Source organism: Marmota marmota, unplaced genomic scaffold, assembly GCF_001458135.2.
Source record: "Marmota marmota marmota unplaced genomic scaffold, marMar, whole genome shotgun sequence".
NCBI lineage: Eukaryota > Metazoa > Chordata > Mammalia > Rodentia > Sciuridae > Marmota > Marmota marmota.
Window position 1 is genome coordinate 6,847,881 of NW_025999913.1, and position 23,594 is coordinate 6,871,474.

The following is a 23,594-nucleotide window of genomic DNA, read 5'->3' on the forward strand; positions in this document are numbered from 1 at the left end:
AGGGAGGGGAGAGGTGGGGAGGGAGGGAGGGAAAGAAAGAAAAGAGAGAAAAAAGGAGAGAAAAGAAAAGAAAAAGAAAATTGGACCCTTTGCAAAGAGCTTGGGAATCAGTCATGTGTTGAAGCCATGGATTGAATGAGAGACAAAAGAAATTTGAGAGTGAAACCTAAAAGATCGGCCGGATGTAGAAACAAGAAAGGGAGAAGAAGAAAGAAGTGAGTAGGGTGATTCAGAACCCTGAAACCCAAGAGTGTGCAGAGTACTCAAAGCTAAACACCACAAAGAGACGAAAGTGTATGTGGACTGAGAAAAGGCCACTGGGTTTGACCACCGAGAAGGGACTGGTGACCTTTGAGAATGCAATTTCCATAGACCACTGAGGTCAGCAGACGGACTGCAAGGGACCAAGGGTGGAGAAGCGGGTAAATCCGTGGGAGCAGAAAATCCAGAGAGTGCCTTCAAGAAGACTGGCATTTAGGGGAAGCAAAACAAGATGGGCCAGAAAAGAGAAGGTCAGAGGTCGGTTTCTTTAAGACAAGTGGGCCTCGAGCTGAAGGAGGGTATTTATCAAATAAGACAGAAGGTACAAGTAGGAAGGGATGATTGGTGAAGCAAGTTTTCAGAACAAACAACAGGAAACGTGACAGTCTGGGAGCCATCAGGGAGACTCTAACCCTCAAGGACTGAAGAGGCAATAGGAATCGAGGAAAATAGCACTGTGAAAAAAAATGAGACACTCTGAAGATCTCAACATTCTCCTTATAAAGGGGTCAACCAAAAGTTGCACTTCTGACCTGATGATGATGTGGACGTGCTTTCTCCTCCTGCTAGGTATGACCAAAGACCCTGGGCATCATACAGAAAACAAATATGAGTCTGAAAACAAGGAAGAAACAGAGCAGCTAGAGATGTAGGACCCACCCAAAGAATGATCTAGTGATGAGTTCCAGGAGTTTTCTTTTTGCCTCAGATAACCCATTTTTAGCTCTACATCAACCTAAACTTTTTATTGATGAATTGATTGATTTGGTACTGGGGGTTGAACCCAGAGGCTCTCTACCACTAAGCTACACCCCCTGCCCTTTTTATTTTTTATTTTGAGATAGGGTCTTGCTAAATTACTTATTAATTTAGTAATTTAAATTACTTAGTGCCTCATTAAATTGCCCAGGCTGACCTGAGATTTACAATCCTCCTACCTCAGCCTCCCTAATCACTGGGATTACAGGTAGGTGCCACCATACCCAGCACAACCGAAAATTTTTAACAAACACAGACAAATAAATAAATAAAACAAGTACCCAGAAAGGGGCAAACCAGCAAGACAGAAAAACTTTTAGATAACAACTGTTCCATTCCAATGAAACATTACAAAAAACCCGAAGCCCTACCCACACTTATGCCAGCAAAGACTGAGGAGTGAGTCCAAACTTCCACCCTAGCAAGGCTATCTCAAGGTGCCCAACCTCCCCACAAGGGTGGGCCTCAGAAAAGATCAGATAAGGAGCTGGAAATCCACCCACTGTGAGAGGTAGTATTAGTGGAAAATACTAAATTAGGGTTTATATTTTGTCTCTGGTGATCAGAACGCTCGCTCCCTTCCTCCACCACCATCCTCCCTCGCCCTCTCCCTCTGTCTCTCTGCTTCTGGTTGCCATGTCCTGGGCTGCTTTCCTCCTCCATGCCCTTCCGCCATGATGTTCTTCTTACCTTGGGCCCAGAGCAATGGAGTTGGCCCACCAGGGACTGAACCTCTGAAATCCTGAGCCAAAATAGACTTGACCTCCTCTGTGTTGTTCTTGTCAGGACTTCTGGTCACAGTAACAGAGAAGCTGATTAAAACAGAGGGTCAGTAATAAGTCATTGCTTTCCTACTACCACCCGCTCTCAGTCGAGGCCTGTTGGGGAGCTGAAACTCCCAGTCTCCCACAGGCCTTACAGGGAGCCCCTGGATGGCTCCCCTCCCTGTCAGCACTGAGGAGGAACCTGTCTCCACACCACTGTAATAAAGGATCACACTGCTATTCCAGAAGCTAGCTAAGACGGAAGGTTTAAATAAGATCCAGAGTCTCATAATTTTACCCAAAATATCCAGGTTTAACCAAAAACCACTTATCATGCCAAAAACTAGCAAGATCTCAAACTGAATGAAAAAGACCATCAATAGATACCAACATCAAGGTGACAGAGAAGTTAGAATTACTCAATACTGGTTTTAAGGCATCCATCATAAAAATGTCCTACTAAGCACCTGCAAACACATTTGAACAAATGAAAACATTTTAAAACTCTCAAATTAGGAATAGAAATTCTCACCAAACAAATAGAATATATATAGCGAGGCCCTAAGCAACTCAGTAAGATCCCATTTCTATTAAAATATAAAAAAGGGCTGGGGATAAGGCTCAGTGCTTAAGCACCCCAGGGTGTTTAATAGGTATATATATATATATATTCTAGAACTGAAAAATACAATAACCAAAATAGAAAATGCATTTCCTGAGCTCAATAACAGAACAAAGGGGAAAAATTCAAGGATAAGGGGACTGAAATTGAATGATGGAAATTACCCAAGACTAAACAACGAAAGAAAACCAATGGCAGGGGCTAACAAACCTAAGAGATGTGAAAATGTGTGGGATTGTAACCAAAGATGTGACCTTTGTGTCACAAGACACTTGGAAGGAAAAAAAGAAAAAGGGCAGAGGTGAAAATGAAATCATGCTTGAAACTTCCCAAGTTTGATAAAAGATGTAAAGCTACATATCTAAGAAGTGGAGTAAACCCCAAACACAAGAAACTCATACCAAGACACATTCAAGCTACACTTCAGAAAACTAAAATCAAATAAAAAAGTTTGAAGACATCAAGAGAGAAAGAGCACCAGACCCGATGCCACACACCTGTGATTCTAGCAACTCAGGAGGCTGAGATAGGAGGATCACGAGTTCAAAGCCGCCAGCCTTAGCAACGGAGCAAGACCCTGTCTCAAAATAAAAAAGGGCTAGTAATTTGGCTCAGTGGTTAAGCACCCCTGGGTTCAATTCCAGGTACCGAAAAAGAGAAAGAGAAAGAGCACCTTACCTGAAGGTAAACAATGAAACAGGGCATAGTTCTCATCAAAAAACATGAAGACCAGAAGGAAACGAAATAACATTTAATGAGTGCTAAAATAAGTGTCAATCAGAATCCCACAGCTAGCAAAGACATCCTTCAGAAACTAAAGGGAAACCAAGGAATTTTCAAATGAATAAAAACTAAGACAACTTGTTACCAGCACACCTATCCTAACAGAACAGCTAAAGAAATTCTCTAAGCAGAAAGGAAGAAAGAACGCAGCAAGCATTAACATGAGCAAATGCAAGAGACTCTCCTTCTCTTGAGTCTTCTAAATCACATCTGATGGCTGAGGTAAAAATTACTAGCACCATCTGATGGGTACTAAATACATATAGAGGAGATATATAAGATAATTTTAAAGAGGGAAGGTAAAGAGAGGCAATTTTCTTATACTTTTCTAAAATCAGTAAAATTCCAATGCCATAGAGCATTATATGTAAATAATAATATATATTATATATGTAATATATATATTATAACATATATTATATAATATATATAATATGTATTTATACATATTATATATAAATAAAAAAGTCATATATATATGAGTTTTGTTTATATTGATAGATAAATATCAATACCAAAAGTAACAACTAAGCATATATATGTATACACACACACGAACACACACTCACGTACAAAGATAAACTCAAACTACTATAAATAAGTCAAAATGGGATTCTAAAAAAAAAATGCTCAAGTCACTCAGAGAGAGATTAAAAAAAAAAACAAAGAAATGAAAAATAGAGATAACAAAAAACAACATAAAATCAAATTTCAAAAAATTAGGCTTAATCTCTAACATATGAATTATTTTATACTGTGCAAATAGTCTAAATACTCCAATTAAAAGCTAAGTTTGGCAGAGCATATTTAAAATATGACCTAACTATACACTGTGTATGAGGAATCACACTTTATATGCAGGCAATAGAAAGTAAGGATGGAAAACATTATACCTTACAAACATCAATCAACAGAAGGCAAGGGTGGCTTTATTCATACCAGATAAAGTAAATCTGACAGCAATACACAAGAAAAACCCTAATCAAATACCAAGAGGGACATCACATAATGATAAAAAGGATCAATCCACCAAGAAAACATAACATGCCTAAAAGCATATGTACCAGACAGCAGAGCTACAACATGTGAAGAGAAACTGATAAAACAAAAAGGGGAAATAGACAAATCTACAAATATAGTCCCATATAACATCTCCTCTCAACAATTGATAGGGCAGAGACAAAAATTCACTGCATTAATACCATCAAATAATATCTATTCAACATTGATAGGAAACCACACCCAATAACAGCACAGTGTATATTCTTTCCATGTGTCTAGGGATATATACCAAGAAAGACCATATTCTGATCCATGAAACAGATTTAAAAGAATCCAAATCAGGTAGCATACATAATGTAATCTAATTAGCAATCATGAGCCGAAAGATTAACAGGAAAATGTCCAAACTCTTAGAAACTAAACAACATACTTCTAAATACTACATGAGCCCCAAAGGACATCAGGAACACTAAGAAAAATACATTGAACGAAGTGAAAATAAAAATAGAATACATCAAAATTTGCGGATCACAGCGAAAGCAGTTCTGAGAAGGAAATGGAAAACACTAAATGCATCCATTAAATCAGGGAAACGTCTCAAGTAAAGTTCTCCAAGAACCTTAAGAAAGAGCAAAAATGAATCCAAAGCAAGAAAGAAATAATAAAGAGTGGAAATCAATCATATGGAAAACAATAGAAAAAGAATTAATAAATAAAATGGGAGCTGATTTTTTGAAAAGATCCGTAAAGTTTGCAAAACAGAGAGAGAGAGAGAGAGAGAGAGAGAGACAGACAGACAGAGAGAGACCCAGTCCCCTTAATGGAGCTGTAAATAATATAGACTGAAAGTTCCCTGCCCGAGCTCTAAGCGGCATCACCGAGCTGTCCTCTCAACTAGGTCCTAACCTGGCTTCTGAGTTCACCTCTGCTTAGTCCAGGTTTAGCAAGAATCCTGCTGGGTCATTCTACTGCAAACCCCCCACCTATCTGATGGAATTCCTTACCCTCCATCCTCAATATCTTATCACCCAGGCCAGCCTTCCGCAATAATCCTGTCCAGTCAGTTTAGCCAGAATTTCATTCCCCCCACCCCTGATCTTTCCTCCCAGTGATTTTCCATCTTCTGACCCCACCCTGATCCTTGGGCTAAAAATATCCATTTGTCCTGTTGTTTTCAGAGCTGACCCTGGTCTCTCTCCATCTATCCTAAGGAAACCCCACTGCAAGAGCCCTCCTTGACTTTGAATAGTCTGCTCTATTGTTCCTTTAACAAATATCAAGAAATTTTTTTCTTTAACAAAACCCTACACACCTGTAATCCCAGTGGCTTGGGAGGCTGAGACAGGAGGATCTCGAGTTCAAAGCCAGCCTCAGCAAAGGCAAGGCGCTAAGCAACTCAGTGAGACCCTGTCTCTAAATAAAATACAGACTAGGGCTGGGAATGTAGCTCAGTGGCAGAGTGCCCTAAATTCAATCCCCGGTACACACACACACACCCCAAAAAACCCTACAGACACCCACAGTATAAGACGGGAATACTACCAACAACTTTACACACATCAATTTGACAACTTAAGTGAAATGGACCAATTCTTTAAAAGGATAAATTACCACAACTCATTCAATATGAAACAGATAATTTGTATAGCCTTATAACCATTAAGGAAATTGAATTTGTGATTTAAATGCTCCCAGAAAAGAAATCTCCAAGCCTAAATGATTTTACTGGTGAATTCTACCAGATGTTTAAAGAAGAATTAACACTAATTCTATAAATTGCTTCCAAAAACCAGAAGAGGAGGGCACTCTTTGCAATTCAGTTTACGGAACTAGAATTATGATACCAAAACCAGACAAAGACTATTAAAACAAAAAAAAATATAAAAACCACAGATCAACAGCTTTCAGGAATATAGACACAGAAATGCTTAGCAAAATGTTACCAAATCAAATTCAGCAATATGAAAAAGAATTATATACCATGACCAAGTGGGATTTGTTCCATGGATGCAATGTTGGATCAATATGTGAAAAATCAATGTAATCTACCATATTGACAGGCTAAAGAAGAAAAGAAAAAATAAGATTATTATATGTATTGATGCACACACAAAAAAAACACCTACCACTAACATACTTAATGATAAAAAGACAATGTGTTTCCTCCTTACAAACTAGAGCCAAGAAAGGAAGAAATAAGACTGTAGAACAAAACTTGCAAAAGATGTGACTGTAGACATTCCTAAGGAATCTACAAAATCTCAGAGAACTACTAAATGAGTCAGCAAGGCCACTCACACATAAATGAGTCATCAAGGCCACAGAATATAAGATAAGCAGACAAAAAAAAACAGTTGTATTTCAACATACTAGTAATGAACACTTAGACTCCAAAATTGAAAAATAAAAGACCATTTACAGTTTCCCAAAAAAGAAAATCTAGGTGCAAATCTAACACAACATTTACAGATTTGTATGCAGAAATCTAGAAAACAATGATGAAAGAAATCAAAGTCTGGGCATAGTGATGGATGCTATAATCCCAGAGGCTCAGGAGGCTGAGGCAGGAGGATCGAAGGGTTGAAGCCAGCCTCAGCCAACTTACTGGAGCCTTTTCTCAAAATTAAAAAAAAAATTAAAATAAAAAGGGCTGGGAATGTGGCTTTGCTAAGAGCCAAGTATATGATGCATGGCATTTTTGGTCGAAAGGTGACGCCAGCTAGCCATTGAGATGATATGATTATGTTAAGATTTGCATTCATATGGATATTGGACTCCTGCTGTTCACCTAGGCCGGCTACGGGACTCCTGGAGAGTTCCCATTGGTTGGGGAAGTACAGTAGGAGGGAGTTCCGGGGGAGGAGCTCTCTCTGCGGTTTGGAGAGGAGGCCGCGTGGGTGGAAAAAATCTTCCTGGGAGGTACCGGACATTGGCGGCAGTTTCAAAAAATAAACTTTGTTCCTGCTTGAGTGGCTCGTGATTTTGTGCCCAGCCAGACTGCGGCATGGCTTAGTGGTTAAACACCCTTGAATTCAATCCCTTTGGCAAAAAGAAATCAAAGAAGACATAAAAAAATGGAAAGACGTATGCTGTACACAGATTGAAGCTTCAACACGAAGATGATGCCAATTCTCCCCAAATGACTATACAAGTTTATGTTCACTTCCTAAGGCTACTGTAATAAGTTGCCATGAACCGAGTGGTTTAAAATAAGAGAAATGTAAATGTCCTTTTTCATATTCTGGGGGTGGGACATCCAAAATAAAGGAATCAGCCAGATTGGCTCCTTCTGGGGGCTCTGAGCAGGGAATCCACTCCATGCTCTCTCTACCTTGCCACAGCTGCCATCTGTCCTTGGAGTGCCTTGTTTCTAGCAGCAGACCCCAATCTAAGTCTCCATCTTTACACACCCTTCTTCTCTGAGTGTCTCTGTGTGTTCTCCTTTTCTCATATAGAGAAGTAGTTTGATTCAGGGTCCACCCTAATCCAATTAAGACCTCACCTTTATTTAGCTAATCACATCTACCAAAATGCTGTTTCCAAATAAGAACACATTCTGATGATCTGAACAGACATGAATTTCAGGAGGATGCTATTCAACCCACCACAAATTGAACACAATTCCTATCAAAATTCCAGCAAGACTTTTATTTATTTATTTATTTATTTATTTGGTAGATATAGACAAAATTGGCTAAAATTTACATGGAAAGGCAATGAAAAACTTTTGGGGGAAAAAAAAAGAAGAAAATCTTAAAGAGTTCTTAAACTTGACTCCAAAAGTTAAAAAAAAAATAAAGTAATAAAGTAGATTTCATCAGCATTGAAATTTTGCTCTGTGAAAGATCCTGTTAAGAGGATGAAAGACAAGCTACAGATGGAGAGAAAATATGTGTCAACCACTTATCTGACTAAGCTGGGTATCTAAAATAAAAAGGAACTTTCAAACAATAATATTTAAAAAAAATAACAATCTAATTAGAAAATGAGCAAAAGACAAGCAGAGGCACTTCACCTAAGAGAATAAACAGATGGCAACTAAGTACATGAAAAGATGTTCCCCATCATTAACGACTGGGGTAATGCAATTTAAAACCATAATGAGACATCATTATACACCTATTAAAAAGGCTAAGATAAAAAATAATGAGAACACCAAATGCTGGTGAAGATGCAGAGAAACTGGATCACTCACGCATTGCTGGTGGAGTGTGAAATAGTACAGCCACCTTGGAAAGCAGTTTGGCAAGTTCTTTAAACATGCAAATCAGAGATGATTGAACTGTGAACATTTATCCTACAGTAACAAAGGAAAGACACCTAGGCAACAATGTTTGTAGTAGCTTTATTCATAATAACCAAAAACTGGGAGCAGGCTGGATGTTCCTCAACTGATGAAGGATTAAACAAACTGGTAAACCCATACCATGGAATGCTACCCATATATACAAATGTAAGTGTGTACACACGATAATTTCCAAAGGATTGTGCTCAGTGTGGGAAAAAAATACTGCCATATGGTTGCATACTGTATGATCCAATTTATTATAATTTTACCAAAATTATGCAAATGAGGAACAATTGAATGAATGCCAATGGTTAGAATAAAGAAGGATGGGAGGGAAGTGGGTGTGACTATTAAGGTATAGGATGTGGTGCTGTCACGCAGTTGTAGGGTACAGGGTGCATAGTGTGTACAACTCCAATATCAAAAAAAAAAAAAAAAGGCACGGGGCGGGGGTAGGGGTGCTCAGCATGAAGGATACTTTTGGTGATAGAAATGCTCTGTATCCTATGTCAATTCAGTATTCCAGTGTGATGCTGTCGATATTGCGCTACAGTTTTGCAACATGTTACCATGGAGCAGGGGACGGAGTGAAGGGTGCCCAGTTTCTCTGCATCCCTTCTTATAACTACATATGAACAATTGTCTTACAATTGAAAGGTTCATTCAACACCAGAGCCATGGCTGCTGTATAGTAAGTGGTATATGTGAGTGCTAAGTAAAATGAGTTGTTAAGCACTGTCAGGAGGTGGGAGAGGAAAGGCTCTCTATAGATAGGTTTTCAATAGAAAGGTTTTTTATAGAAAGACTTTTTCCACTTAATAGGAAACCAAGGACTAATTAGAATCGATTCTTCAGGTATCAATCGTAGAACTGCATCAGAATTCAACAGACGTACATACACACATACATGAAAATATTCTCAGCTCCCAGGAGCAAAGCAGAGTGTGTCAAGAGATTTCTTTAGAGGCCAAGTGTGGTGGTGCACTCCTCTAATTTCAGTGGCTCAGGAGGCTGAGGCAGGAGGATCTCAAGTTCCAAGCCAGACTTAACAATTTTAGTGAAGCCCTAAGCAACTTAGCAAAACTCTATCTCATTTTTTTAAGGGCTGGGAATGTGGCTCAGTGGTTAAACATCCATGGGTTCAATCCTCAGTACCAAAAAAAAAAAAAAATAGAAAAAAAAATGGGGCAGGAAAATAAAAATATATACTTCAAGGAATTAGCAATTTCATTAGTAATGAAACCAGTATTGACCATTTTCTAAACATCCACATTTATAGCTTTACATGCATTATCTCATTGGGGCATTTTCAGATAAATTCCATCAATATCTCAATTTTACAGAATTTGGGACCTGCAAAAAAGTTAAAACTGCCCAATTGGAAAACAGCCAAGCAGGAGAACAAAACCTGATTTGAGAGTTGGTCATCCCCCAATGCACTGTCTGGCTGCTGCCCAAGAATAGAAAATGACCTTGTCAAAGCCACATGGCATTGAACACTAGACTCCCCTTCTCTTGAAAGCTAGAGAAGGGAAAATACCTCCGAGAAGCCAGGATTGGAGCCAATGAGGCACCTTCCTTCAGATTGGGCCAGATTTAAACCTCCCAGGAGAAAGGGAAAACTTGGGCCCAATTCAGACAACCTTGGTTTCCACTATTTTCCTCAAATGACTTCCAAAACCCATTTAAAGTCTGCTGCTACTTATACAAGGACAAGATTAAAATGAGAGCATCCTTAAAGTGTTAATTTGTTAGGCTGTGTCATGATGGTTAGTGCTGGTAATTATTTAAACGATACTGGTTAATTTGTTTTATTGTTCCACATACTTTGATTTATTTGCTATTTATTGGTTCACTTATATAATGAGGAAGGTTAGATTAATAGATTTTCAGATGTGAATTCATTTCCCCTCATGTTTATGAGCTACATTTGTAGATGGGGTTTAAATAAGTACACCACCAGGAATCAAGATTACAGTATATTTTCAGAGTAATAAAGGATTCAAATATGTTCCAGAAATAAATAAGATATGCAGATTGGCAGAGAAAACTGCCTACGAGGGGCAGAAGTCACAGTCAAATTCTGCCACACAGTAAATACACAGTATTTCATTTCTTCTTTCTGGCTCATCCCAAAATGAAAATAATCAAGGGTCACAAATAATCATGGAAAACAACTCACAGAGAAAGGCTTCCTGGATTTCAGTGCATCTGAGAAAGGAACTTTAAGGGATTCACTCAATTGCCTTTCGGGATCTAGCTGCTGCTCCTACCAGTTACCAAGTTCAAGGTGAGTGAGGGTAACAAAGAGGGTGCTGGAGTTTGTGGGGAAAACTCTTTGCAAACCCAGCATCATGCTCTTCTTATATTTTAAAAAAAATCGCAAGAAGTTGCTCTCTGAAATGGGATAAAGGAACTCTTTCCAAGAACAAGGGTATCACTGAGGACACCAGAAGGATCCATCCTTCAAGTGGCACCTTGGTGCCTTAAAAGAACGGATGGACTGATCACATGGAGAAGCAGCCAAAGTCTCTCTTTCCTGACCAGAGACCAAAAGAGGGATGAGGTCGCTGTCTGCGATGGCCTGAGCTAGCGATCTAGTTTTTAATCAATCCAAATATGCCAACCAGTCAGTAAGTTTTGCATAAGGGAAACATGCTGGTCACTGCAACAAGTTTAAAGAACAGGAAGGTTAAATAAAGTGCTACCCTTTCCAGCTCTTAATGTCAATTGTGCACTGAATTTTGCCCTTCTCCCTATTCATTTATGTAAGTCGCAACCCCCAGGATCTCATCTGCATTTAGAGAGTCTTTAAAGAGGTAACTACTGTGAAACAAGGTCTTTAGAGTGGGACCTAATCCAATAGGACTGGTGTCCTTATGATTTAAAAAAAAAAAAAGATTAGGTCTCCATCAGAGTCCTGCTACCAAAGTGGGGACTTTCAGCTCCCTGGTCCCAGCAACACTCCAGTGGTGCACTGTCTTAAATTAACTACCACAAGACTGACTTTTTCTAACTTTTAAACTAGTGGAAACCCTCATTTATCCTATTTGAATATTGCTCACTTTTACTGCGATGGGACCCTGAATGGAGACAAAGGGGTGAGATACAGCCCGCAAGCAAACTGTGTGTGATGCGAAGCTTGCTGTTCTGTACCTCACCTGTCACCTGGGTGCCATGAGCAGCTCTGAGAAATCCAAACGACTGATGTGCTTAGGACCTGAAATTCCTAGGCCTGCCTCATTCTGTTTTATTTCGAACTTCTTCCATAAATAAATATTTAATAAGAAAATGGACCGATATGTGAAAATCGGGGTGTTAAGTGATCATCGAAATCTGGGTTTGCCCTTAGGGATATTCACAAATGAAAACTATTTACACACTTGGAACTAATGTTGGTCCTCCAACTCCATCATGGTTGGGAAGGCTGGGGAAGAAAGAGTGGATGGGTGAGTTCAGCCTTGTACTAAGGACCAGCAACCTTAGGAGTCAGTGCTTGGCGGTTGTTAGAAGCACAGATACACAGGCAGCAAGCCTCCGCCACAGGCTCATCATGGACTGTACATGAAACAATCTCCTTTACTATCAATCTCCTGTCTACTTGTTCATCAGTAAAACAGGGATAAAAATAAGACTTTAGGGGGGCTGGGATTGTGGCTCAGTGGTAAAGCACTCACCTAGCATGTGTGAGGCCCTGGGTTCAATCCTCAGCACCACCTAAAGATAAATAAATAAATAAATGTATTGTGTCCATTAAAAAAATTAATAATAAGACTTTAGGATGTTCACTTCCAGCCATGACAAAGGAGTAGGAACTGGATTTACCCTCTTGTCCTCAACGATGGACAAAATAAATGAAATAACAGCTCTCGAATGTCAGGCAACAGGAAACACAGCAGAGTGATCCTGAGTGAAGAGAAACAATCTGTGATTGTCCCCGGAGAAGATCCCGGGACCATAACACAAGGAAGAGAAATCCAGGAGAAGCCCAGTGGTCTCCAGGAGTTGAGAGCTGGGAGTGGAGAGGCCAACAAGGTTAACATTCACAGGGCAGAGAGCTGCACACAGCAAGAGAGGTCTTAGGTTCTATTGAGGATCCACTTTAAAACTTGAGCTAAGTACTGATCTGTAAATGCCTATAAGGAAACTGCCAGGGGTCAGGGGAAAAAAATCACCCAAAAGAAGCAGGAAAAACAATCTTTGGAGCTCATAGAATTCCTAGAACAGTCTGAGTTTCCACCTGACAGAAGAAACCTCTTGGTACATAGAGTACCAGGTAACAGAAGGGAATTGCCTCAGGCCAGCCCCACACTCAAGGCTGCTGATGCTGCCGACAGAGTTCAAAAGCAATTCTCAAAAGAATCAAACTGGTTCCAAGTATCTTAATTAAATCCCAGCACAAAGCTTAAGAATATATACAAGACTATCCCACATCCAACCAGGTAGAATTCACAATGCCAAGGATACGATGAAAAATTCCTGGGCATGTAGGGCAGCAGGAAACTATGACTCCTGAAATGGGGGAAAGCAATCAAAAGGACCCAGAAGTGGTACACAGGATAAAATTACTAGAAAAAAAAGATGGAAAAACAGTTGTTGAAACTACTCATCTAAACTTTCAAGAAGGTAAAGAAAAACATATATGCCAAAGAAAAATATTCAAAATATTTAGAAGTCCCAAATCAAACTTACAGAAAGGACAAAACAATATTTGAAATAAAAACATACTGAATTGAGATTTTTGTAAATGCCTCATAATGGTATTGTAAGGACTAAGATAATAAATGTAAAGAAGTACTTAGCACTTTTTAAAACTTTTTGTTTAAAGTTGCTTTTTAAGCAATTTATAAAAACTCCACATATTAGTCAGGCATGATGGGATGGCACATTGCCTACAAACCCAGTGACTCAGGAGGCTGAGACGGGAGGATCACAAGTTCAAGGCCAGCCTCAGCAACTTAGCAAGACCCTGTCCTGAAAAGTAAAAAGACTGGGGATGTCACCCAGTTAAAGCATCTCTGGGTTTAATCCCCAGTAAAAAAAAAAAAAAAAAAAAAAACCCTGCACATATTTATGGGATACCATGTGAAGTTTTAATACATATATACATTGTGAAATGTTAAAATCAGGGTAAATATATCTATCTCTTCAAATATTTATCATTTCTCTACAGTGGAAACATTCCAAATCTTTTCCTACAGCTTTTTGAAATACACAGTACCTTCATTCTTGATTACCCACTTAAATTATAATTGGTAACCACTGATGTTAATGATGTCTTAAATACAGATCGGCGTAATAATCGCAATCATGGTTAACTTTTATTTAGCACCTACTTATGTTCCATGCTGTGCTGAGAACTTCAATTTAAATATCTCTAAAAGATACTGTAAATAGCAATAGATATGAGTTTTTTTTCCCTTCTGTTATTAGTAAGAATTGGTTTCCAAGTTCAACGTGAACCTCTGGTTTCTCTCTCACCTCTATCACGTTTTACATTTTACTTTTGTCCTTCTGATTTATGAGCTTCACCTTGGCAAGACCTTTTTTTTTTTTTTCTGTATTTTTTTCGTTCTATTGGCATTTCTTTTTCTCGCCTTTCAGCAACACACTACGCAGAGGTTTTGCGGGAAGAGAGAAGGAATATTCCCTTTAGTAGAATGGGGTATTTGAGGTGGACGCAAAGGATCATTCTAGAAAATTAAGTAGGCAAAACCAGACCAGAGACTGAGAAATAACCAGAAAACGCTGTTTACATAAAGAAGATGAAGCAGGGTGAACACTTACGGCTATTAATGAAGACAATGGCTTCAGAAGTCATTCAACCAGGAACAGAAACAATTCAGGCAGCCGAGGGACACGTTTTAGAGTATGGGGGACATATGTTCATCATTAAATATAAGTTGATATCAAATATGAAAGAATCGTAAAATATACATCTGAGAACCTAGGACATCGACAAAGATTCGGGACAGAGAAGAAAGGGGGAAGACAAAAGGAGTTGGCCACCAGGAAAACACAGGGCTGTGTCAAAGTCTCCAGTGACGGAGACGTCTCCGTGTCTCCAAGTCCTACATCTCATCCTGCTCCTGAACTTCTGCCTGTCCCTGCCCTAGACTGCCCAATCAGCCACATCAAAAAGGCCAGCGGTGGGCAGAAGAGAATCCGGCACAGGACAGAACACGGTGGACCCCAAACCAGCAGATGTGCACACCCATCCACCCAGGACAGACAACTAACATTTGTTCCCCGTTTGTTATCAAGGCTGGAAAGCAAGAGGGCCCCCAGCGCTCAAAGGGACTGGGGGTGAGCAGGGAGATGGACACACGCTAAAACGCCCGGCTGAGGGGTTTCTACAGCGAGTAAGGAAGCAGCTCCATACTTAGAACATGGAAGTTCCAGGCACCCTTCTAACCTCCGGAGCATGTCAACTGCTTCGTCCCCTAACCAGCCCTTTTTGTTTTAAAGAGGGACCTACCTGCATGGAGTTGGGGATGTGGCTCAGTGGTAGAACACTTGCCTGGCATGTGTGAGGCCCTGACTTCAAGCTCCAGTTACTACAGATTTAAAAACAAAGAAAAAGAAAAAATTAGAGAAACTGCTAAAAAGAAAAGTGGCATCCCTTGGCCAAGCAGTGAATTGGCAGGAACACCATCTGCCCCTTAGAGTCCGGCCTCTTCATCATGATGCCCGATGCCTCTCAGAGCTGGAGGCCTTCCTCTTATTTTTTAAAATTTGAACCAGGGACTGAACCCTGGGCCACTTAACCACTGAGCCACATCTCCAGCCCCCTTTGTTTTTTGTGGTGATGCTGGGGATTGAACCCAGGGCCTTGTGCATTCGAGGCAAGCACTCTACCAACTGAGCTCTATCCCCAGCCCCTTATTTTTTATTTTGAGACAGGGTCTTGCTGAATTGCTTAGGGCCTCACTAAGTGCTGAGGCTGGCTTGGAACTTGCCATCCTCCTGCCTCAGCCTCCCGAGTTGGTGGGATTGTAAGCGTGCAACACCACACCTGGTGCTTTTTCTTCTTTTTGCTTTGTTTCTAGGCCGCACATGGGTGACTTCTTCATAAGGATATTCCACTCCAAAAAGAATGCATTCATCAAGGGAAATGTGAACAGATCAAGACATTATCAGGAACATCGGTCTTATTCAGGAAGAAAACCAAACATCTAAGTAAACTGAGCAAAAAAGTTACTGGGACATTCAGGATGCGTGCAAACTAGAGATTAAGTTCTCTATAATATTGTCCTTGCACTTCATGCTTAAATTGTGTCGTAAGGTAGCATTATAGCGAGGGCCTACAGATACTTTCAGAAATTCCCTCTCATTTTTATAGCAATTTCCTCAGAACAGGATAGAACCCAATTTCTTTGTGAAAGAATCTTGGAATCGTGAATATATAAACCATGATCATGTTATATTTAATTGGGGACAGTGGACACGGGGAAGAACCTAAGAAAGCAGAAAAAGGTGGATTAAGAGGTTGTTTATTTCTTCCAAAGATTGACTCTTCTCTAGATATTTTCAGAAAAATTGGGTCCGGTTATATTTACCCCAAGCATTTTCTGAGCCAAATTCTAACCTTGTACTACACTAATAAATTAGCAACTCCTTCTGACTGTGCTGGTGCAGACAGCCATGAGCATGACAGATTTGTGATGGTACCAGGATCACAGAAGCTGTGGGAGAGGGTCTGTCTTCAAGGGCAAGTTCGTAGTCAAGTGTGGAAAGTACTAGGGACAACTCTTCTGGTCTGCTGCACATGTCCTCAGAAGAAAAATCACATTTGTATGATAATCGTGTAAGACAGTCAACTGAGGAGCGTCAAATATGAAAGGGCAGTTCCATGAGTTTACAGAATCCAACAATGAACCCATTTAGTACCTTGCTGAGGCAAGTGTAAACCAGAGATGTTCAGACGGTTCTCTGAGGCAGGCACAGTAGCTCACGCCTGTAATTCCAGCTACTCAGAGACTCAGGCAGGAGGATCACAAGTTCAAGAACAGCTTGGGCAATTTAGCAAGACTGTCTCAAAATAAGTGCTGAGGATGTAACTAAGTGGTTGAGTTCTTGCTTACCATGTGTGAGGCCCTGGCTAGAATCCCCAGTGTGGGGGAGACAGGGGGGAGACATATCCTACCCCAATGCAGGATATTTAGATTCCCTAAGGCATCAAAAGAAAAAATAAAAGCCACACACAGAAACGAGTATTTTACATAATTCTAGCTCTGTGGTGATATTAATAGCACTCATATAGCACTTCTATTCTGCACGTTTATTATCTACCTCCCCTCATTTAATTCTTACAACAAATGAGTTCATTAGCGTTATCATCATCATCATCATCATCATTATCCAGGTTTAATATGTGGGAAACTGAGGCACAGATGAATTAATTAGCTCAAGTATACATAACTAATGAGCATAGAGCTGAGATTCAGACTTGGGCCTTCTGCCAACTGGGAACTGAGGCTCTGCCCTGCTCTGCCTCCCATCTCCTCAAGGTCCATCAAGCCCAGAGCATAGGCCAGCTCCCTAGCTGCAGGAAGATCAGATTCTAGCAGAATCTCTAAAACATCTGGCACCTTCATTCTGAAACTCAGATGAAAGAATTTGTCAACACTTGTCTTGCTCCTGCCATGGATGACCAGGTCTCCAGTCCCAGGTCTGCAACGTAACAGCTACATGACCAAAGTCAAGTCACTTCATCTCTACATCCCTCAGTTTCTCAATTTATAAAATAAAGAAAACAACATTGTGCCTATCTCATAAATTTCTTTTAAAGATCATATGAGTGGATACCTTTATAGCCAGCCATTTGAACCCTTCCAGCAACCATATGGTGAATGTCCTGTTAGCTTTTGATGTTCCTGGGTAGAGTCCCCTGCCTTATGCATCTCTGTGTGTACAGCTGAACACACAATGAATGTCAGTAAATATTGGTGAGATCAATCAATAAACAAGCAAGGATTTCTGAAGAAAGAGACACCAGCTAGGTCTGCTATGAGGAATGAAATTTGGAAATGTGTCTTAGGTGCAAGAATTAGATATAAACACTGGAGCAGGAAGACCCAAGGTAGACTACAGAGATTGTAAGGAAACAAAACAAAGTCTTGTAGCTGGAAATTAATGGGAAATAACTAGGAAAATTAGGGCAAGGACAAAACATGGAAGCCCAGAGCAGAAAGGGCTTCCCAGATGCGCATGACTCCCAAGTCTGTGTCTGCTCTTTATTGTGCTTCAAACTATTTGTGTATTTATTATTTCATACAATAAACTTCTTTCTCATAGGTCATATAAATAATTTATAATACTATTGTATAATAGTATATAAATGCTTTATTATATATTGCATGCAATGCTTTACTATTAGATAATGTTTGATTATTTTCTAACAGTCTTTCTAACTTAAATCGGCACTGGAGTCTAAGAAAGGAATTCATAAGTCAGGTCTATGTTTTACAGAGAAGAAAACCAATCAGTAAAGATCAACACTTTGGCTTATTTGCACGTCGTCTTCATTTTCAATCCATCTTATATCGTGATATGTGCAACGTGGCCCTGGACTGAGTTACTCGATCAGGTTATTTCCTCGTTCCCCTTGTCACTGTTGATGTTACCGGGGATTGAGCCCAGGGTCACTCTACCACTGAGCCATATTTCAGCCCTTTTTATTATTTTTATCTTGAGACAGGGTCTGACTAAGTCACCCAGGCTGGTCTGGAGCTTGCAATCCTCCTTCCTCAGCCTCCCGAGTAGCTGGGATTGCGGGCATACACCCCCACGCCTGGCTGCAGCAAGCTATTTTCGATGAGTATTTGATGCATGACAAAATTTCAGTTAAGAATATATCAACCTCTCCTGCTCATCCCTCGAGACGGCACCTCAGCCCACGAGACTGAACCTTGTCCAGGCAAGGCACAGACCTCAACCTCCCTGGAGGGTGGGCAAAGGCCCGGTGGAAGACAGGTGGACTGGTTAGCGGCCCTCGGCCCTCGGGCAGTTGGTGTGAGAAACAGCAGAAAAACATACCACTAGGCCATGGGAAGTGCCACCACCCTGTGGGAGCTCTGGTGGCCCTTTGTAGAAGGCCTGTGCATATGATGTGCAAAGCTGCTCTCAACTCATCCCAGACCTGTTCAGACTTCTGCTGCATCTGGACACTTAATGTCAAGAGGTTGCCCACCCATGATGGAGTTAGAAAATAACACCCTGTAAATGCCCATTTGTTTTAAAAATCAGAAATGTCTTCTGGAAGTGACTTTGAATGGAGTGGTTAGACCCCCCTCTAGGAACCACACTTGTCCAGGTTGGTCAGTGGCTTAGAGGACATGGAGAAGCCTGACCTCTAGAAGAAGGAGGTCGTGTGCCACACTGGTTATACGTAAAAGATATTTTTCATATTATAAGCACTGTTTTGTGTGTGCAGTTTATTTCTCATTTCGGTCTATATAGTTGACAGCGCTGAGTACCTTTTTTGAAATATCTACACTTTCTAGATGTTCTGAAGTGCCTGATACGTGTTAAAAGTAGAAGTGGTAAAATATGACAGATTTTGTAAATTTCTTTTTGTTAAAATGGCTAGGGAATGTTTGGGGGAGCCATAGCCAAACCAGCTGTTGAGTAGCACACACTGCGTTCTGGTTCTCGCCAGCGCCATGCCAGCCTGCTTACCATGAGGCAAGAGTAACCACTGTTTCTATGTCTATGGGTTTTATTTGACTTTGCTTTGTACAGTGTATGTAAAGTCCTAACCTATATCTAGATGTAAAGAGGTTGTCACTCGATGACAAAAGTAGAATTAGTAACCAAATTCTGTATGTTTTGTGTTAAAATTCCTAGGAAGGATTGTCTTCTGAAAATTTGAGCATTGTAGCCCCCTGGGTGGGTGAAGGGCCAGAATGCTCATATTTTGAAGACATTTTCAAATTAGAACTATTGTTACAGGTATGCAGTTTCTTCAAGATTGCTGTGTACATACTGGACAAATTGAGTCCTTACTTGAAACATCTAGTCCGTCGAGATGTTTAGAAGTGCCAGATGTGTATTAAATGTAGACATAGTGAAATATCACTTTGTAAATATCTTTTTTGCTAAAATTCATATGAAATATTGTCTTAGGGGAATGGAACTGTCAAGGCACCTCTGTGAACAGTGTAGTACTATCTGTACTTGTTCAATAATGGGGAGGAGGTGGGAGGGAAGCAATTGCAAAAAGTAACATGTTGGTGTGTTCATACTTGGACATTTTCAGATATCTGTTTTCTGTATGTTTTGTGCATTTTGTTTTGCTGCGTATATAGTATATATAATGGACAGGTGAGTCCCAATTTTGCAACATCTAGTCTCTAGATGTTAAAGAGGTTGCCAGTATATGACCAAATAGTTAGTAAACTTAGCACATTTTGTAAAAACAAAAAAAAAAAGAAGAAGAGATATCAATAAAGGGATTTTCATGTGTTATAGGTCAGAAGCCCACCAAAGTCTCTTTTTAGGAACATAGATGGAAATTGAGTGCTCTAACTCTGTGGATGTCTCGCTCTCCTTCCTCCTTCTTCCCTCCCTCTCTCACTCATACATACATACACAATGAGAAAAAAAGGGTCATTGATTGACTGGAATCAGTCCCAGCCAGTGCTAGGCAAGCTTCCCAAGAGAGGGCAAATGCTGACTCTGACCAAACCCCCTCAGCTTTATTAACAGGATGATAAATTGCAATTAGTTACTTTCACCTTCTTTTGCATTGACCTTGTCGATAGGTAGGATGAGGGCAGTTGTGAAGCGGAACAATTCGGGAGCCTTTCACACTATGGCACTTTGGGAAGGAGGCTTTCAGAGACTTTTAACCCCAAAGATCACTCAGAAATAAATTTGTGTCCATTTCACAGATGGACAGTCTTCACCTGGTCCCTCACTCTGGCAGCAACAAAAGGATCCAGTCATCCTGAGGTCTAGTCACATGCATCTTGACAAACAAACACAGGTCATCCCTGAGTCACAAGGGATTAGCAAATCAATATTCCTTTTTCTCTCGCTGAGTCGCTGGACTGCCACCTTGGAAGCATTTGTACCTTCTCCACACTGCATGCTAGTTACTATGGAGTATGTCCACTCTGCCATACATGTAATAAAGAATCCATTTCCAATCAATATTCTATTGAATTTTTTTTTTTTTATGAAAGGTGACTGGCGGGCACCATACTAGTAACCCTCTCTAGGATCTGACATCCTGCCACACTACTGCCACATTTCAGTGATTTAGAATGGCCTGTCACCAAGGCTGCTCTTCAAGATCTGCAAACTGGGCACCGTTTCCCTCTACCATAGACATACCAGGCCTGGTCACTTCTAACTATCATTTTCCCCATCAGGTTGGCATGAGAATCATGAGCAAAGCAGAAAGTGGTACAGTCTGTTATTTTGCTTTTATTACCTTCTGCCTGTATAGAGGGGTCCCCTGTGTCCCTTTCCAAATCTAAGTTCAACATGTTGGGCACAGAACTCAAATTCAGCAACACGCAGTTATGGAATAAACAAGGAAATGAATCACAAAAGCTTGGATGAAGTCAAAGCTGTAGAGCCAAGTCACCCACAGAGTGCCCACATTTATAGGCATTGTAGATGCTGCTGCTGATTTTATTTAAAGCTGGGGAATGCTGGACTCGGGCTGCAACAGGGAAGGGCCATTTGAAGGCAAATGCATGTTTTGCAGCTTAAGCTGGTGCTATTGATAAGCCTGGGAGCCTTGTGCAGAAGCACACACTTCCCAACCAGTCCCTAACGAGATGGGAGTAACACTTGCAAGAATTTTATGGCAGCCCCGGTTTATGAGCATGGCAGCAGACCTCGAGAACCCCAGGGTGCAGAGTTGGGCTGAAGAAGAAAGAAAAGGCAGCCTGGGAGGAAGCATTTTCTCCCCTCCCTCATGGGATGCTCCTTTGCATTTCCTCTGCACACAAGCCCTTCTACTCTGCATCATACTTTCAGGACATCGACAAGCCTCTTTTCCTGACCAATGAAATGCCCCAGAGAGCCAAGCAATCTGCACTGTCACAATATGGCATCTGCCACATGAAAACACCAGGTCATCACGGGCTCCTCCTCATTCTGTCACTTCATTGGCAGAAGTGTCATTAACTGTTGCGGTGACAATTATTCGAAGACCAAGTAAACTGTGGAAATTTGTAAACTCTTGCACGGCTAAATTAAATGCTATTTTAACTAACAGTTAATAGTGTTTACTGCTGTGTAATAGTAATTTTCATTTTTTACTGTATCTAATGACATTCTGATGACTGGAATTCTCTGTAGGGATACCAAATCATTACATTAAGGATGAGTGATTTTAGTATGCAGTGACTGATCAGTACAATAATATGTAGACTAATGCTTAAGCTGGTAAATTAAATCATTTGCACCACAGTGTTTGTCAACTAGAATAGGGATTCCATTATGCTGTTAAATTATAATGTAGAGCCTGCTTAAAGTAAAATAACAAATGAGCATCTTAAATCGGTGACACATGGGTAGGAAATTTTCTTAAGAGTTATGGAAAAGACGGAAGCACTCCTAATCTGCCAGAGCAGATCATCTAGAAGAATCCTGTGGACATCTAGAGTGAGAGGCTCTGCTCACTGGAGAGAAAACAGGGAGGTGAGATCCAGGAAGGTTTGGGTAATTGTTCATAGTGAAGAACTTTTTTTGTTTTGTTTTGTTTTTTGTTAGTATGTGAGAGTTAATGCAAAAAAAACAGTGGAAAGGAGAAACAAACAGCTCCCTTCCCACATGTTTATTGGCTATTCCTGGGAAACATGATCAGAACATAAGAGCACCCAGGTGAAATCCCTGCGTTCAGACTCTAACTTGGGACTCCACTCCGTGGCTTCAAAGCCACCAAGGTTTGCCTAGCTCTCAGATAGACTGGACTGCACTTTACAAACAGGAAACCCTTTAGAGGACAGCCTTTCCAAAAAAGCTAATGCACATGCCATGTCTAAGATATGAAATCAATTTGACTGGAGAAACTGCAACCCTCTCGAAAATAAATAAAAATGAAGTCACCCAAGTTCCTAGGCTTTCTTGGATCACAGTGATTCTCAGTCATCAGACCACATTTTGGAATCAACGTTGGGGGAAGCTTTGAAGAATAGAGTTGGTAGAGTAAAAAACACACAGGAGGAATATCATCCTCTTTTTTCCAAAATAGAGACTGTGGGGTACTGTGGGAAGGAGATTAAACTTCACTTTAAAAAAAAAAAAAAAAGTCTTTTATTTTTAAATATTGTTTAGTTGTCAATGGACCTTTGTTTTGTTTATTTATTTGCAGTGCTGAGAATCAGACCCAGTGCCTCACACATGCTAGGCAAGCGCTCTGCCACTGAGCCACAACAACCCCAGCCCCTCAGTGTCTTCTGTAGATGAACTTTTAGGAACAAGGCCTACTCCGTTCCATTCCACTGAAAGCTGTGTAACGAAGCCTGCTGTATGGATCAGCCTTCAGCATCAGCCACAATGGTAGATCCTGGGTTTACAGAGGTGAGTACTCTGAGTTGCTGTCCTCTGGAAGCCCAAAGTACAGTAGATGGGACAACATGGGAATCAAGAATTACTCCATGGCTGTATTTTAAATGCAGAGACACACAGAAGGACAGACACCCAGAAGACAGGTCTAACTCTATAGATGGAATGAGGAGGGTTTCCCATCCTGGGAATCCTGGATCAGGTATTAAAGATGGAGGTGGAACAAATGGATGGATGGATGATGGATGGATGGATGAAACAAAAAATCTCTATGTTAGCATCATCTTAAAAAGCTAATTGGTGAATAAATGAAGCATTTTATCTGGAGAAAGAGGCATATACTCATATATATAGTTTTTTTTTTTTTAAGGAAAAGTCTCCCAAAGATCTTATCCTTCAAATAAGAGTTGACCAAATAAAGAAAAGGAGAAAGGACTTGCCATCATTTAAATTGGGGCTGGGGGTGTAGCTCAGTGGTAGAGCATGTGCTTAGCATGTGCAAGGCCCTGGGTTCAATCCCCAGCACCAAAAAGAACAAAGGAGAAAAATTGGGGTCATTAAGCAAAATTCAAGAGAGTAGAAGGGAGAG

General features: G+C 40.4%; 1 non-coding gene across 1 annotated transcript; it reads right to left on the reverse strand.

The window, feature by feature from the left end:
* Nucleotides 1-15,282: 15,282 nt before the first annotated feature.
* Trnas-cga lies at nucleotides 15,283-15,348 on the reverse strand. Its single transcript has one exon. It is a non-coding gene; the product is annotated as a tRNA-Ser (tRNA).
* Nucleotides 15,349-23,594: the final 8,246 nt, after the last annotated feature.